The sequence below is a fragment of the Sturnus vulgaris genome, chromosome 1, assembly GCF_052056855.1.
Source record: "Sturnus vulgaris isolate bStuVul1 chromosome 1, bStuVul1.hap1, whole genome shotgun sequence".
Classification (NCBI taxonomy): domain Eukaryota; kingdom Metazoa; phylum Chordata; class Aves; order Passeriformes; family Sturnidae; genus Sturnus; species Sturnus vulgaris.
In genome coordinates this window covers 126,901,506-126,916,658 of record NC_142243.1, presented here as the reverse complement: position 1 = coordinate 126,916,658, position 15,153 = coordinate 126,901,506, and the positions used below count along the sequence as shown (strand labels likewise).

The 15,153-nt window shown below is 35.5% G+C and overlaps 1 long non-coding RNA gene across 3 annotated transcripts in view; it reads right to left on the bottom strand.

The window, feature by feature from the left end:
- Positions 1-1,270: 1,270 nt before the first annotated feature.
- Positions 1,271-15,153, bottom strand: part of LOC106849882 (uncharacterized) — a 32,842-nt gene continuing 18,959 nt past the window's right edge. For all 3 annotated transcript variants that reach the window (XR_015807795.1, XR_015807797.1, XR_015807800.1), the window contains exons 3-4: positions 8,853-8,947; positions 1,271-8,426 (exon numbers count right to left, since the gene is read on the bottom strand). This is a non-coding gene — a long non-coding RNA (uncharacterized LOC106849882). The remainder of the gene's footprint in view (positions 8,427-8,852; positions 8,948-15,153) is intronic.

Below are 15,153 nucleotides of genomic sequence, written 5' to 3'. Positions count from 1 at the left end.
TCAATTTGTGAGCAGCTTTTATTAACTATGTGAAAATTGGGTGCAACTTCAATTCTACAGTGGTTACAATTCTAGTTTTAATTCAAAGTCAGATAACTTTTTTTTTTAAGCCAAGTTGTAGCTTTTCCAGTTCATTCTTCACTTTCCTCACTATTGATAGAGTTGGAAATATATGGGACTTACCCATTGAATTTTAGATATTTTTTAGTATCAGAACAGGAATACACACAGTATTGTTGCAAGGTAAACAGAGTTTCTACTTTTTGGTTGTAATATTCTATACAATTCTGTGATATGGTATTACTTATTGAAACAGCCTGATTCTATTTTGTTTCAATCAAAAGGTGAATATGTTGAATTTAACTAAACACAAGTTCCTTCTTTATAGTGAGTCTCACTCCAAATTTTGCAAACTTCATAATGAAGTTAAATTTAACAAAAAATTATTATTTGGTCTTTCATTCTAGTTGCATATAGGTTATTTAGAGACACTGATATGAGACTTAATGTACGTGTGTCTTGTTAGTTTTATTTTGAAGATTTTCATAGTTGTGCCTAAAGATTAAATTCTTCTTGGTGTAATGCACTGGCAAAAGATGGTCTAAGTACATAATTTTTAAAAGTAAACTATATTTTGTATGTTTTCAGATGTACAAATATGTTCTCTTGCCTTTGTCTTGTTTTTCTGCCACCCACCAATATGTTTCATCATCAGTAAAACCTTAACACGTATAAAACAATTTCTTTAAGTATTGGTTTCCTCGAAAATACTTTTTGAAAGTTTTTATAGACTGAGACAGATAATGCAATGCACATTTCTCCAGATCTACCTCTACTACTACTTCTAGAAGTATTTTCAATGAAATCATCAGATGTTGAAAAAGAAATTCATGGGAATTCAACTAGGCAGGATGGATAGTGGGCCAGCCTTCAGCATCAACTTAGGGCCTTGGGAAGCAGAATGCTAAGAAGGGAGACACCACTGGGTTAAGTTAGGGTGAGAAACGTGGAATTATGGGTACAGTTATGCTAATAAGGTAGTTCTGCATAAGGGACCCATCCCAATTATTTCATTTGCTGCTCCTGGCTCACCCAGTCCTGAGTCGTGGAGCTGAACCGCAACAGAAATTGAAACATTTTATTCCATTGTGAAGGCTGATGTTGGTAACTTGTCCATGTTAAATCATTTGGAGAGAATGTTTGGGCTTACTTTTATATTTTTTATTTTTTTATAATATCTGTAATAATAAATCATTACCAAAAAACAGATCTTTTGAAGTAACAGGATGTTTTGAATGGTCTTGAATAAATCCACTTAACAATTTTGCAGTATTCCAAAACAAAAATAGACACAGAAACTGTTTTACTGAAGTCAGTTACCATAGAAAGGAAGTATAATAATAAAATCCTTCATGAGCTCATACTTTATTGATCTAATCAGCTTAAAAATGTATGGATTTTTATGTGGCTACATTTCTATTTTATTTAACTGAAACAAATGTCTAAAAAATGTATGAATTATTAATGCTTAATTTTAACATTGTTTGGGGTTTTTTTTTCTTATACTGATGTCAATGAAACAAATCATCCATTGCAGGCACACAAATTACATAAATGAAAGGTACAATAATTTATATGAATAATGTAGCTCAAAAAATATTTTGAGCATGCTAAGGAAACCCTTACACTGCTTATACTCTTCCAAGTGCTAAGTGCAAAAGGAAGTGGACCAAAAGGAGAACAGTTAAGGTAATCGGTTAGCTTGTCAAGAGAACAGTTTGTTAGAGATGACAAGACTAATCTCTCCTTGCTCTTGTGTCCAAAGAGAAGAGGAATAAGGAACATCACAAAATTGCTCCTATTTGCCACAGAAAACGAAGGATGATTAAGAATGGATCAACATTGAAGACCAAAGAGAGTGAATGGCATCTTTTTCCATTGTTTGCTTGTTTGGGTATTTTTTGTTCAGTTAAAATGAAAATACTTAGTGCTGCAAGAAGTGTACTGATAATTTTCTCTTCCTTCCCAGTTGCCACAAAGTAAGAACTGTGTTCTGTCCTTGACACACAATAGACAAGGCATCATCAAGGTATTCCCAAATCTCATACTCTTGCTATTAAAAAGAAAACCAAACTGAGAGGTAGATGAAAACTTCTTGCTTAGGAAAACTCGGGTATGCAGCATATATTCTCATTTGCTATATTTGCTAAAGCACATCAGGATATTCAGACTGAACATCCATGCTGCCTGCAACAATCTTCTTATAATGCTGGTTCTGTAATTGTCTCTCTCTGCATCTCTTTTCCTTGGATATCCTTCATTAGACAGTGAGATAAAGTAAGATAAACACAACTTAAAGAACAGTGAAATAGTTTATTGGCTAATGCTCAAAGAACAAGTGACTGGAACTAATACCTTCTAGGCCAAGCATTTATTTGCTTACAAAGCCCAAAGAGACAACCAACAAATCTCTGTGACCAGGCAGTCATCTGCCAGATGGGGAAAGGTCAATCTTCATTGCTGCTAGTATGACATTAATCATCATCACCATAAGGTTCTTTGAGGAGCTTTATAATAGTTTATATTTTTTCAGATAACTCATAAAATCATAGAATATCCTGAGTTGGAAGGGATCCACAAGTATTTCTCTTATTTAATCCCTGAACTGTTAACGACTGCTGTCTGAAGAATAATACTATTGTATTTTTTTACCTTTTTCAGTATACTTCTTTCCTGGTTAGAGAGTATGGATATGCCTAGTGATATATGAACTTGTATTATGGGAAGGCTGGAATACATTTAACGACTTTTTTTCTCTATCATGAAATTTGTTCAGTTACAGGAAGAGATTGACCCTATTCCTTGGAGATACCCTTGGAAATCTTTATCTAAAGTTTTTCTGGATGCAGTCTTTAGCAATCAGCTGTCATTGAAACTCTTTGAGCAGTTACTTGGACTACATGACTTCCAGAGGTCTCATTAAACCTAAATTAATTTATGATTCTATGACATTTTCCAGAAAGGAATGCCCTGGAATAAATGTCTGTTGAAGAAGACAAAATACAGTTCACAGGTATAGGGAAAGGCAGTGAGAGAAGTCCTATAAAAATTTTACAGAGAGAAAGGAATTTGCAGAGGAAACTCACAGAAACAGACAAAGGTTTGGGTTGGAAAAGACCTTAAAGAGCATCTAGTTCCAATGCCCCCAACATGGTCTGGGACACCTTTCAGTACACCAGGTTTCTTAAGCCCCATCCAATCTGACCTTGAACGTTTCCAGGGATAGGGCATCCAAAACTTCTCCACTCCTGGAGCAACTTGTTCCAGAATCTCCCCACCCAATTTCAATAAGTTTAAAACAATCTATTTCTGATGTCCAATCTAAGCCTAACCTCTTTCATCTTAAAGCCATTACTCCTTGTCCTATGAGCATATGCCCTTGTAAAAAGTCTCTTTGCAGCTGCTACAGGAAGTAGTCATAAAGATAAAGCTATGAGAGATGTGGAGAAAAAAAGGCATTAAACGTTATTCTTTTCAGATGAATTCCAGACATAATTTCCCCGTGAAACCCCATTATTTTTGGAACCTCCTAGATGTATTCATCAGTCTTTATTTAATTCTATGCTTTGCTTGTTCAGATGAATGTTTCCTTCTTCAAACCTGGATGAGCCTTATGTAGAGGGAAAGACCTCAGCTGAGAGAAATAATATATACCTGAACAGGTCCACAAGATCTTGAAATCTGGATTTCTGTGCTGTTGGAAACTATAAACAAGTTCAATGTTGTCATCCATGTTCTCCCTCTAAAGAAAGTTGTTAATGAACAATTTGTTTAAAATCATGCCAAAAACATATTCAGGAAGTTGCTCAGTTCTGATCTTGATGGTAAAAATAATGTCATTTGGAGTAGATCTCATTGTCACTTAGGCTAGAAAGGAACATTAGCCTTGCTCTTTATTAAACTTGATGTTATGATATTTTTGCTATTGCAGCTTTGGAAAATGCTCAAAGGCAGAAATAATATTTCTTTCAAAGGGAGTACCAGAAATCTTATGTTCCCTGTATCACTATTTTCTTTCTTTTTTACTTTATTTATATTTTTAACTCATTCTCAGCCTAGAATATAGCTGTTTGGTTTTTCTTTGCACTTTAACACTGTATCAAGCAAATGGAAGCTTTCCTGGCACAAATAATAAAATAAAGAAATATTCTATAGAAAGAAAATATTCTTAAATTGCCCTTGTCAGTGTAAAATATTATTCCCTAAAATTTGACTGGTGTTCCCAGTCACCAAATTAAGCGACTTTTATTCCCAGTCCAGTAACATGAGGGTGAGTATACACAACTGAAGTAGAGATTCTATATTTTTTTTGTTCTAGTCATCCTTCTGATATCATATTTCTTTTTCTTAACTTCTGAGGCTGACCAGTGTATTGCATGGTAGAGAATAACAGCACAACTTTAACAGCAACTGTTGAGCTTTTCCATGTATATATGAAATAAGAACCTATCAGATGTGAAGATAATGAACAGTAGGTGTCTCGTGGCTGTTACCCATACAACAAAAAGGCTGGCTGGTGCAACACAGCCCAGCACTAACTGTCCATAAAGTTCTCTTTATCATAAACTTTAATAAAAGTCCATAAACAATGTAGAATATTATTAGAGATAATCAAACAAGGGTTAAGTACATCAATCTTGGATTTAGAACATGTTCAGCTATATTTATACAATGCTTCATTCAACTTCAGTGCTGAGAAAAAAAATCTCATTAGCTCAGGCACAGCACTGCATCAACAAATCTGTATTGGCTGTGGGAATCTGAGCTGGCATTGCTATTCACTGTTTTGCCACAGTACATCAATGTATGAGTTCTGGTTGCCTGCTTCAAGCTGTACTGAAAATACGGACCTCATGAATTCCTGAGAGTCATCATGCACTAGGAGATCAACAGATCACAAAAGGAAAAAATTAGTTCTAAGCATACTACAAAAAATAAACCTCTGTCAATTACCTCTGGACCTGCAGATGCATCTCACCAGGTCTCATGGACTTGAGCACATTCAAATTCCTTAAATGGTCTCAAACATGGTCTCCTATTGCTGACAGTTTTTCATTTTCCCAATCCCTGCTTTTGTCTTTTGTGGCTCAGGTGGTGCTGCTGAAACACTTCCTGGTGAAGACAAAGACTAGAAGGCCATTAAGTACCTCAGCCTTCTCCATATCCTGCCTAACCAGGTCTCCTGTTTCCTTCTGGAGAGGGTTCATGTTTTCTCTAGCCTTCCTCTTATCACTGATGCTTCTACAGAAGCTTTTCTTGTTACCATTAGTGCCCCATGCCAGGTTTAATTTTATCAGGGCTTTAGCTTTCTTAACCTGATCTCTAGCTGCTTGGATAATCTCTCTGTATTCCTCCTAGGCTACTTGACCCTGTTTCCACTCTCTCTAGGTGTCCATTTTTGTGTTTGAAGTTGTTCGGGAATTCCTTGGTTATCCACACAAGCCTCCTAATGTGATCCTTCAATATTAAGAAGCTTTCTTGATCCCCTCTTCTCTCCAAGGCTTTATCAAACTCTATCAAGCAGACCCCTGAAAAACCCAGAGTTTGTTTTCTAGAAGTCCAGGGTAGTGAGCTTGCTGTGTTCTCTTCCCACTTTGCTAAGGATCTCAAAGTCCACCATTTCGTTGTCACAGCAGCCGAGGCTGCCCTTGAACATTATACTCCCCACCTCAACAGCTCCTCCTTGTTGGTAAGAAAAAGTTTCAGCACAACGTCTCCTTATTGTACTTGGAGAGGGACATTGCCACCAACGCATTCCAGAAACTTGCTTATGCCTTTTTGTGTTTTCCCTCTGACACAGGAAAAATTGATGTGATATTGGGGTGGTTGAACTCCCCCAGAGGTGCTTGTGAACATGAGGCTGCTCCTATTTGTCTGTAAAGGGCCTCATCAGCTCTGTCTTCTGTTCAGTGGCTACCCCACACCCCCACTATAATGTCACTTGTCCCTGCTCTCCCTTTAATCCTCACCCATAAACTCTCAGGCTGCTGCTCATCCACCCCTAGGTGGAACTCTGTGCACTCCAGCTGGTCATTGACATGGAGGGCCACACCACCTCTTTGTCTCCTGTCTCCCTATCCTTCCTAAAGAGCCTGTATCCTTCCATTCCACAGCAGCCATTCCACCTCATCTCCATGACAATGAGATCATAGCCCTGCAAGTGAACGTGCTTTTGCAACTCCTCTTGTTTGTTCCCCTTCTATGTGTTAGAGGCATTTCAGTTGGGCCCGGGACAAAGCTGACGTCCCAGCTTCATTTGCAATTATTATTTTCAGGAAGCATTTTTAAGCAGGTATTTATTTCATGAAGTTGTACAGAGAAAAACACCTTACCTGTCACAGAACAGACTCTAAGCAAATAAAAAAGCTAAAGAATAAAGTCTTTACATATCTAAGATGACATGACAAAAGAAGCAATATTAAAGTGGCAAGAGAGATAAAGGGTAATAACCCAAATATTCTATATTTGAAATAAAGCATAGGAGGAATTTGGAAGAAATGCATGTACAATTCTCTCTCTAAAAATAATGTAGAGATGAAGGAAAAATTCAAGCACCCAAACCCATTTGAAAATACCAGAGGTCAGTTGTTCTCAGACTTACATTAATGATACATTTGTGTTTGTATCTCATTTTGCCCTCCTGCTCCTACTTTTTGTGTTCTAATCATATATTCACCTTCAAAATAGATTGATATCTTTTTAAAATTAGCAGTGAAGGATATATTTTCTTCTTTTCCTTCAGAGGTATATCTCTAGAGGGATACTGGCCTGAAGCTCAGGAGTAGTGCTACAGGCTTAGACTAATAAATCATTTTTAATCAGATTGTTTGTATCACTGTAGTAGTGTTAATTTCCTTTTAATATCTTTGTGTCCAAAGAACTCACAGTAGTTTCTTTCAGCTTCCACAGTTTCATCTTCTGAATTCAAAAGATAAATACATAAAGAAGAATCCTCCACATATGCAAAATTTTAGGTACTAATGGATTATTATTTGATTGAGCTTTCATTTCTAGATTCAAAGTGAGAGCACCACATTTTGCAAAAGAAAATTTAAAAGTATACCAAAAAAATCACTTATTTTGTATAGATACAACTAAAAACGCCATTGCCTGATATCCTCTTTGTTCATCATTATCTTAAAAATACTGAGTTTTACTAATGCTGAAAATATTAGTAGGAATTTGTATCTTCTCAGGTCCTTGTCCTTGTTTCTATTTGTGTGCATGCATAATCTAAAAATATTTTTTGCAATTTTTTGTCCTCAAAATATGTATAATATGTTCCCTCCTACAATAAAATAAATGAACTAGACAACAAAAGGGTATATGAAATCCCTGAAGAAGGTATATTCTAAAATAAATCAGAACATTTTAAGAATAAAGTAATGAATCCATTTCATTATTTCTTGCAATGAGAACAGCAATCTGAACATTAGGAAGTTCAGAATGTAATGCATCATGAACTTCCATATAGAGAGCAGAAAAGCAATTCTAATAAATAGGCAGATCATATAAAAATGATTTGTATCAATATCTATCAGTCTGAACTCTGACAGTAGTGCACCCACTGTTTCCCCCAAAGTAGGCAATAATGAAAAAGTGTCTCTTCCATTTATGCATTAATTTCAGGACTGATTGCACCTAACCACATTGAATCTGTCCACATCCTTTTCAAGCATGGCAACTAATGATCACCATTCCTGTCATGTAGATCAGTGCTTCAACATCCGGTTGGAAATTGTCAACTCTGCATACTACAAATCTATGTTCTGTCAATATTACAAATGGATAAGCAGACAGGTGCCATTTCAGAACTCCTCTCATACTCTTTTAAGCTATGCTGAGCCATTTTGTCAAATAAAGCTCAAAGATGTATTTCCCTGGGCTCAAAAAAATGTTTCTCTTCATTTGCTTTTTAATACACAATATTCCATATGTCCATTTCCAGTTTTTTACTCTGATTCAATTTTTACTTTTCAGCATGGTACAACTTTAAGGTATAATGTCCCAAAATAAAGCACTGAGAAATATCGTAACAATTTTCTATGCTAGCTTTTCAGTTAGGCAATAAGTCATACCCAGAGGACGTCTAATAGATCTTATGCAGATCAAATTTAATCATTTTACAGGCTGGAGAATTGAGAACAGTTCTACTGAGAAGGACTTGTGGGTCTCGATGCACGAAAGGGTGAACCTGAGCCAGCAATGTGCATTTGCAGTTCAGAAAACCAACCATGTCCTGGGCTGACCAGGAGGAGAGGTGGCCAGTAAATCTATGGAGGTGATTCTTCCCCTTCATTCTTGTGAGACCCCACCTGGAATACTGAATCCAGCTCTGATATCCTCAGCACAGGAATGACATGTACCTGTTGGAGTGAATCCAGAGGAGAGCCATGAGGATGATTGGAGGGATGAAATATCTCTTGTATGAGAAAAGTCTGAGAGAGTTGGGGTTGTCTAACCTGCAGAAGAGAAGGCTCTGGGGAAATTCTATTGTAGTCTTTGAGTAATTAAAGAACTTTATGAGACAGATGTGGACAAAGGTTTTCTCAGGGTCTGTTGCAATAGGAGAAGAGGTAATGTTTTTAAACACATAGAAGGTCAACTTAGATTTGATATAAGGAAAGAGTATTTTACAATGAGGGTGGTGCAACCCTGGAGCAGGTTGCCCAGAAGGGTAGTGTATTTCCCATCCCTGAAAACATTACTGGTCAGACTGGACTGGAGTCTTAGCAACCTCTGGTAGATCAAGATGCCCCTGCTCATTGCAATGGAAGTATGAACTAGATGACCTGTAAAAAGATGTCTTCAAACTCAAACTGTTCCATGATTCTATGGTTCTATGATTTTCATATTTATGTCTCTTGCCGTCTTCTTTAATGACTTCCTAATGCCAAAAAAAAAAAAAAAAAAAAAAAGAAATTAGAGTGAGGGGGGAAAAAAAGAAAGAAGCATACATCAGGGATAAATCGTTGTGAGAGAAAAATTATATTTACAACATAAGCTTCACTTTAATTATTATGCAGTAGTTAAAAGCTACAATGAAATAAAATAAAATATGATCAATAAATTGCATAGTGTTAATCATGTCAAATAAGGGACATTGCAGACAATCTAGAAAAGGTCAGTGATGATTTACCTACTACGGTAAAAATCTACTTGACAACAGAATGCTAGCTTTTCTGAAGGAATAGACATTTTAAAAGTTAGAGAAGAAGAAAGAATGCTGTCAAATTAGGAAAAAAGAGTACTTACAAACTAGGAATGACAAAGAGATAATCATGCTGACATCAAAACATGTGCATAAAATAACATCTACTGTTAAAAAGTGTGAAGAGTTTTGTTTGTAATGAATATTTTGACAGATATGTCATACAGGTTTCACCTCCCCTCCAAATTTACATTCTATTAACACAAAAGAACAAATCAAAGAAAAACATTTTTGGTAGTATAGTAAATGCACATATATATGCATACATATTTTAAGATATATATGTGCTCTGATGGTCAAGGAGTATGGGGTCTGACTTTTCAAGTACTTGCTGATTTGTTGCTTTCTTAATCTACTTATTTTTTAAAGTTAAACCCTACAGGAAACTTCCATTGGATTCCTATTTCCAAAAGATTTGAGGTATTCTCTAGCTACTTAAAAGATGTTGATCTAAGCCTCATAACAACAGTGTGAACAAGCGCCCTTTTCAGATTACAGACTTTTTTTATGCAGAGGAGAGATCTATAAATATTTTTAATTTTTTTTTCTAGACGGAAAAAATGTGTTTTCATTTCTATGCATATTAATTTATTATGTGACTTGTTTCACACCATGCTATTGAAAACCCATTTCAAAAACTGTAGAATAAACTCAACACCAATCCATTTATCCATATCTATGTGTGTTTGTGTTTGTCTACTCACACTTAGGCAGTCTCCCTGTCTGATCTTTTAGTCTGTGGTGGGTTAATCCCTCCCAGACACTATGCCTGGCTCTGGCTCCTCCCCATCTTCCACAGATTGGGATCAAAACAGAAGGAAGGCAAGAAGGCTTGTGGATCAAGATAATGACAGCTCAATAAATTAAGCAAAAGCCACATAAGTAATCAAAGCAGAAAAAAATAATTCTGTTAGTTCTTCCATTAGTAGGCAGATGTCCATCTACTTCCTGGGAAGTAGGGCCCTTAGCATGTATGACAGTTGGTTGAACAAAGACCACAAACACAAGCTTCCCTCTTCCTACTTTTTCCCTGAGCTTCTTACTGCTGAGCATGACAGCTGACAGTATGGAATATCCATCTGGTCAGTTTGGTTAAGTTCTATGTTCACTCACAAATTCTTGTCCACCCCAAGCCTACTTATTCTAACAGAATATAAGTTGGAGAAAGCAAGCCTTGGTGCTGTGCATTGCTGAGCAATAGATAAATGATTGCTGTGTTATCAACACTCTTTTAGCCTCATGCAAATCACATCATTGTATGGATTGCTGTGAAGAAAGTTAATTTCATTCAACCCAGACTCAGTTCAAAACCTCATTTCCTATTTGCAGATGTAAGGAAAGAGGTAGATTTTATGCTTCCTCCGTCTTTCTACTTTTTAGCCATATTTCAGAAAGAGAAAATTATGAGAATATAACAAGAGTGAACCTAAAGATAGTAGTGGACCAAGAAAAATTTGACAGCTCTAATCAGTTTTGTTTTTTTTTTTTTAAGTAAACAAGTTATGGAAACCAGAAAAGAGCCAGAGATCACAGAAGGAGCAAAGCATGAATTCTATTTGGTGAGGGCATTGGGACAACCTAATCAGGTCTTACTGTCTTAACGACCTTAACTTATATATAACTAGAAGATAGAACTAGAACCACGGAAATATATATATATATATATATATATATATATATATATATATATGTATGTATGTATTTCTAAGTATTATATTCAATTGTACTATTAATATAAATAGTTTAGATATGGAGAACACATCAGTCTTTAACAATATAATGGTCTTTCTGGGCATGTTGAAAAACAGATAGATATTGCACATTAGCATAAAGGGATGCACAGATGAGTTTTCAGTACAGCTTCACAATGAATTTTGAGGCTTTTTCTGTTCTACACCATCTGAAATGGTGAGTTATGTAGTTGGTAAAAAAATATTTCCATATCACTTAAATTTAATGTACTTGTCTGTGACTCTGGAAAGACTTCAGAACAGCTGGAGCAATTGACATTGTGACAACTACCTAAGAATTATCATTATATAGTAGAGCATAAAACTTTAAAACCACTTCTAGAATCAGAAGGATTTACACCTGCAAAACCTCGAACTTGCAACAACAGAATAGATAGCCTTGTGCACTTTAATGTCAAAGACAGGAGAAGAATTAAACTTTCCAAACAAATCAGGTACAAGTACCTATCAAGTACATCCTTCTACTATACAAAACACAATGGCAATTCTGTACCTTACTGCCAAGCCCCAAAGCTTGGTGGAGAGCTAGTACCTTAAAATCAACAACAAAAACAACATCAAAAGAGTTTTGAGCATACAGATAAATTATTAAAAGAGTCTTCATTATAGCATGAGTTTGTATTTTCCTCTCTGACAAAATGGAATCCCTTCCAAATCCCAGCTGTAGGTCTATAGAGCAGCTGAGTTTCTACGAATGTTTTAAGGGAAAAAATAATGAATTAGTCAAACCAAGTGAGAAAGTATTTTTTTTACAAGCCAGTTATTCAAAATCTAAATCAAGGGGATTTTATCTCAGTTTAGACTACTTGTAACAATAAATATATTTCAAGACAATAAATAAAACATCCAGACTGAACACAAACCCTTCATAAACAAAAGAATAACCAATATAAGAATATCAGAATGTCATTGGAAAGTTATGTGATGCTTAAGCACATTTGCAGAATGTTTCTATAATTAGGTTTAGCAATTTAAAACATATTTTCTTTAATAATGAACACTTAATAACAGAAAAAAGTAATAAATTTTGAAAAAAGAAGATAGGATTTTGTAAATAGGGGTAAAGTAAATTATTCTACTCGTGCTTCTTCGTTTCTTCTAACACTCAAATATCAAAACCTGAAACAGAGCAAATAGCTCATCCCTTTCCCTTGAAAGTAATTAAAGATAAAATAAAATATGCTCTACAGCTGTCACACAAATGAAAGAATGGAAACACAATTTCCAATAACAGAAAGAAGAAATAAGTTTTTCTATTATTAGAATTATGTCAAACATACATAGTACTTTCTTCTAATATGGAAAAGTCAACATCAGTAGCAAATTTATTTTCACTCCCTTTAAATACAGAGCCTAAAAGCTACATAGAGACTTAGTTATAGTGAGACTTGGAAAGCCTCTGGAATTTTTTTTTTTTTATGTCCTATAGTCTCCAGTGCCCTTATTTCTGTCATGGGAATGGAGTATTCATTCAGTTGATTCATTGTTACAGAATTCAGTGTCTGAGCCTTCTAGTGTTGAGAAGAGGAGATAAAATTTATATGTGCACAGCAAGAAGTAGAGCTTGAGTAGAAGAAAACAAAGGTTGTGTTATTGTGCAGAAATTCTGGCATCTTTGGTTAGAGCAGACAACAAGAGATCTCTTCCTTTACTTACAAAGATGTTGCAGGTGGTGAAACTATTTTCATTGCACGGATGCGAGCCATCAGCCTAAAAACCAAACTTCTTGGAGCAGAACCAGAGAATTCATAACATTAATTTTTAGGCTTATCAACATTCAGATAAAACAATGTCTAATGTAGCTCTGAGGGATAGTTTGCTGAGCTTTAAATCCAATTGTTTGGGTTCCAGTCACAGGTTAGCAGTTGAAACACAAAATAAAATTCAAGAACTTTCTCCACACATTTTTTTTTCAGAGGGTATGAGTTATGATTTACAGCTACTACTGAACTGAAAAAAATTCTGTATAGGCTGCAGTTAGAAATGGAATAATTAATTCAGTAAAAACATAACTCAAATCTTTCTGTACTATACTTTAACACTGCCATATCTTCAAATAAGTTATTAAATACACTGTGCAAGGCAAATCCGTGGTAGACATGCAGAAGTAAGGAAGACCAGGAAAAATCCAGTGAAAGATTTGGAGAGAAAGACTGCATGAAGGGAAGTGTAACACAGAAAACAGAACAGAGAAATTGATTAAAAAGTGTTGAAGAAAGGACAAATGTTTGCTGCAAATCTGTAGCTAAACTATTAGTGTAGTGTAGAATATGATATTATAGTAGAGATATCTTGATGGACCTGTTAAGAAACATCTAATGGCTTTTGTCTCTACTGATTCAGGAGCACTGACAAAGACTTTCCTTTGACTGATTTTTCCAGAAAACTACAGTTTGAGTAACAGAAAATATCTTGTGACCTGCAGACCTACCATAAAATTTTGAATTTTTTTCAAATCATGATTTGTGCCTGCTAAATTTGGTAGGCAAAAATTGTGAATGGCTCAGTAAAAAATAAAAAGCTTCATTTTTATCCCTGCTTTCATACTGTCATTTGGTATAGATGACTACAAGGCTACTTAAGATATACATAGCATATTCAGAATGGGGACTATAGCCCAAACTTCTTTGCAGCACTCCATGATACTCCTTGTATCACACATGCCTCAGAGAATTTTCACCCTGACACTCTAACCAGAAAGATGTGAAACAGTTGGAACTGGGAAAGTTGGAAACACTGGAAATCTGAAACTAAATAATCACATAATAGAAAATGTCACAAGTTGTCTTAAAAGGGGAAAATGAGAAAGGGTCATGGATAATGGAGAAGAAAACAGAAATTATTTAGAGGAAAAGTCCGTAGAATTGCTGGGCATTCAAAGAGAATGGATTTTGTATCAAAAACATTTTAACCTTTTCTTTTACTAAACAGATAATCTTCTACTCCTCTCTCTCTCTTTCTTTTTCTCTCTCTCTCTTTATATATAAAGGGTCATAGCAATGACACATATATTTCATGGGTTTTCCTAATTGCAATTTATATTAAATATGAAGTCAGCAGTGGTATTGAGAATACTTTTATTAGTGACTATGTGCAACATTTTACATTAAATGATTACACAGTGCTATAGGATGAAAAAAGCATTACCTTGTCAACATGTAGCACATATAGCACAGGAATAACATTGACCTGTTGGAGCCAGTCCAGAGGAGGACCACCAGGATGACTAGATGGATGGAAACACCTCTCCTATGAGGAAAGCCTGAGAGTCTTGGGTTTGTTCAGTCTGGAAAAGAAAAGGCTCCAGGGTGACCTAATTCTGGCCTTCCAGTACCTAATGGGGATCTACAAGAAAAATGGAGAAGGACATTTTGCAAGGGCATGTAGTGACAGGATATGGGGAAAAGGCTTCAAACTGAAATACAGTAGTTTTAGATTATGCATTAAGGGAAAAATCCTTACTGTGTGAAGCACTGGAACAAGTTAACCAGAAAAGTTGTGGTTGCCCCATCCCTAAAAGGGTTCAAGGTCAGGCTGGATGGGGCTTGGAGCAACCTGTCTAGTGGAAGGTGTCCCTGTCTACAACAGGGGGTTGGAAGTAAGTGATCTTTAAGGTGTCTTCCAACCCAAACCATTCTGTGATTCTATGACTCTATAAACATGCAGTTACCTTCCCAAAAATCTTTAAAGTCCTGAATAATCTTTTCCAAAGGAATTCAAGATTCTTCATGCTGTATTTTGTGTATATATGCATATAAAAAATTGCTCCTTGCAGCCTTTTTAATAATTATTCATAAAATTCAGTCCTTAAACAATGTTTCTTTGAAAAAAAAGAATGAAGCTGCATGCAGCAAATCTCAGTGCATCTTAACTGATCTTTTTTGCAGGAGGTCCATTTCCTCATTATTTGATGACTAAATAGATTATTCACACTAAAATAGACACAAGGTCATACTCTGTAATTTCAAAAATACACACAAGGTCACAGTCTGTAATTTCTGACCTGTAAAATATCATAATTTTACTGTTTCTTATGGATATCTTGAGGTGCTTGAATATCACTATATGCCATTTCCTTCTCTCCTGCTAATTGAATATTTCAGTAATTTCAACACACCTTGGATGTCAAAT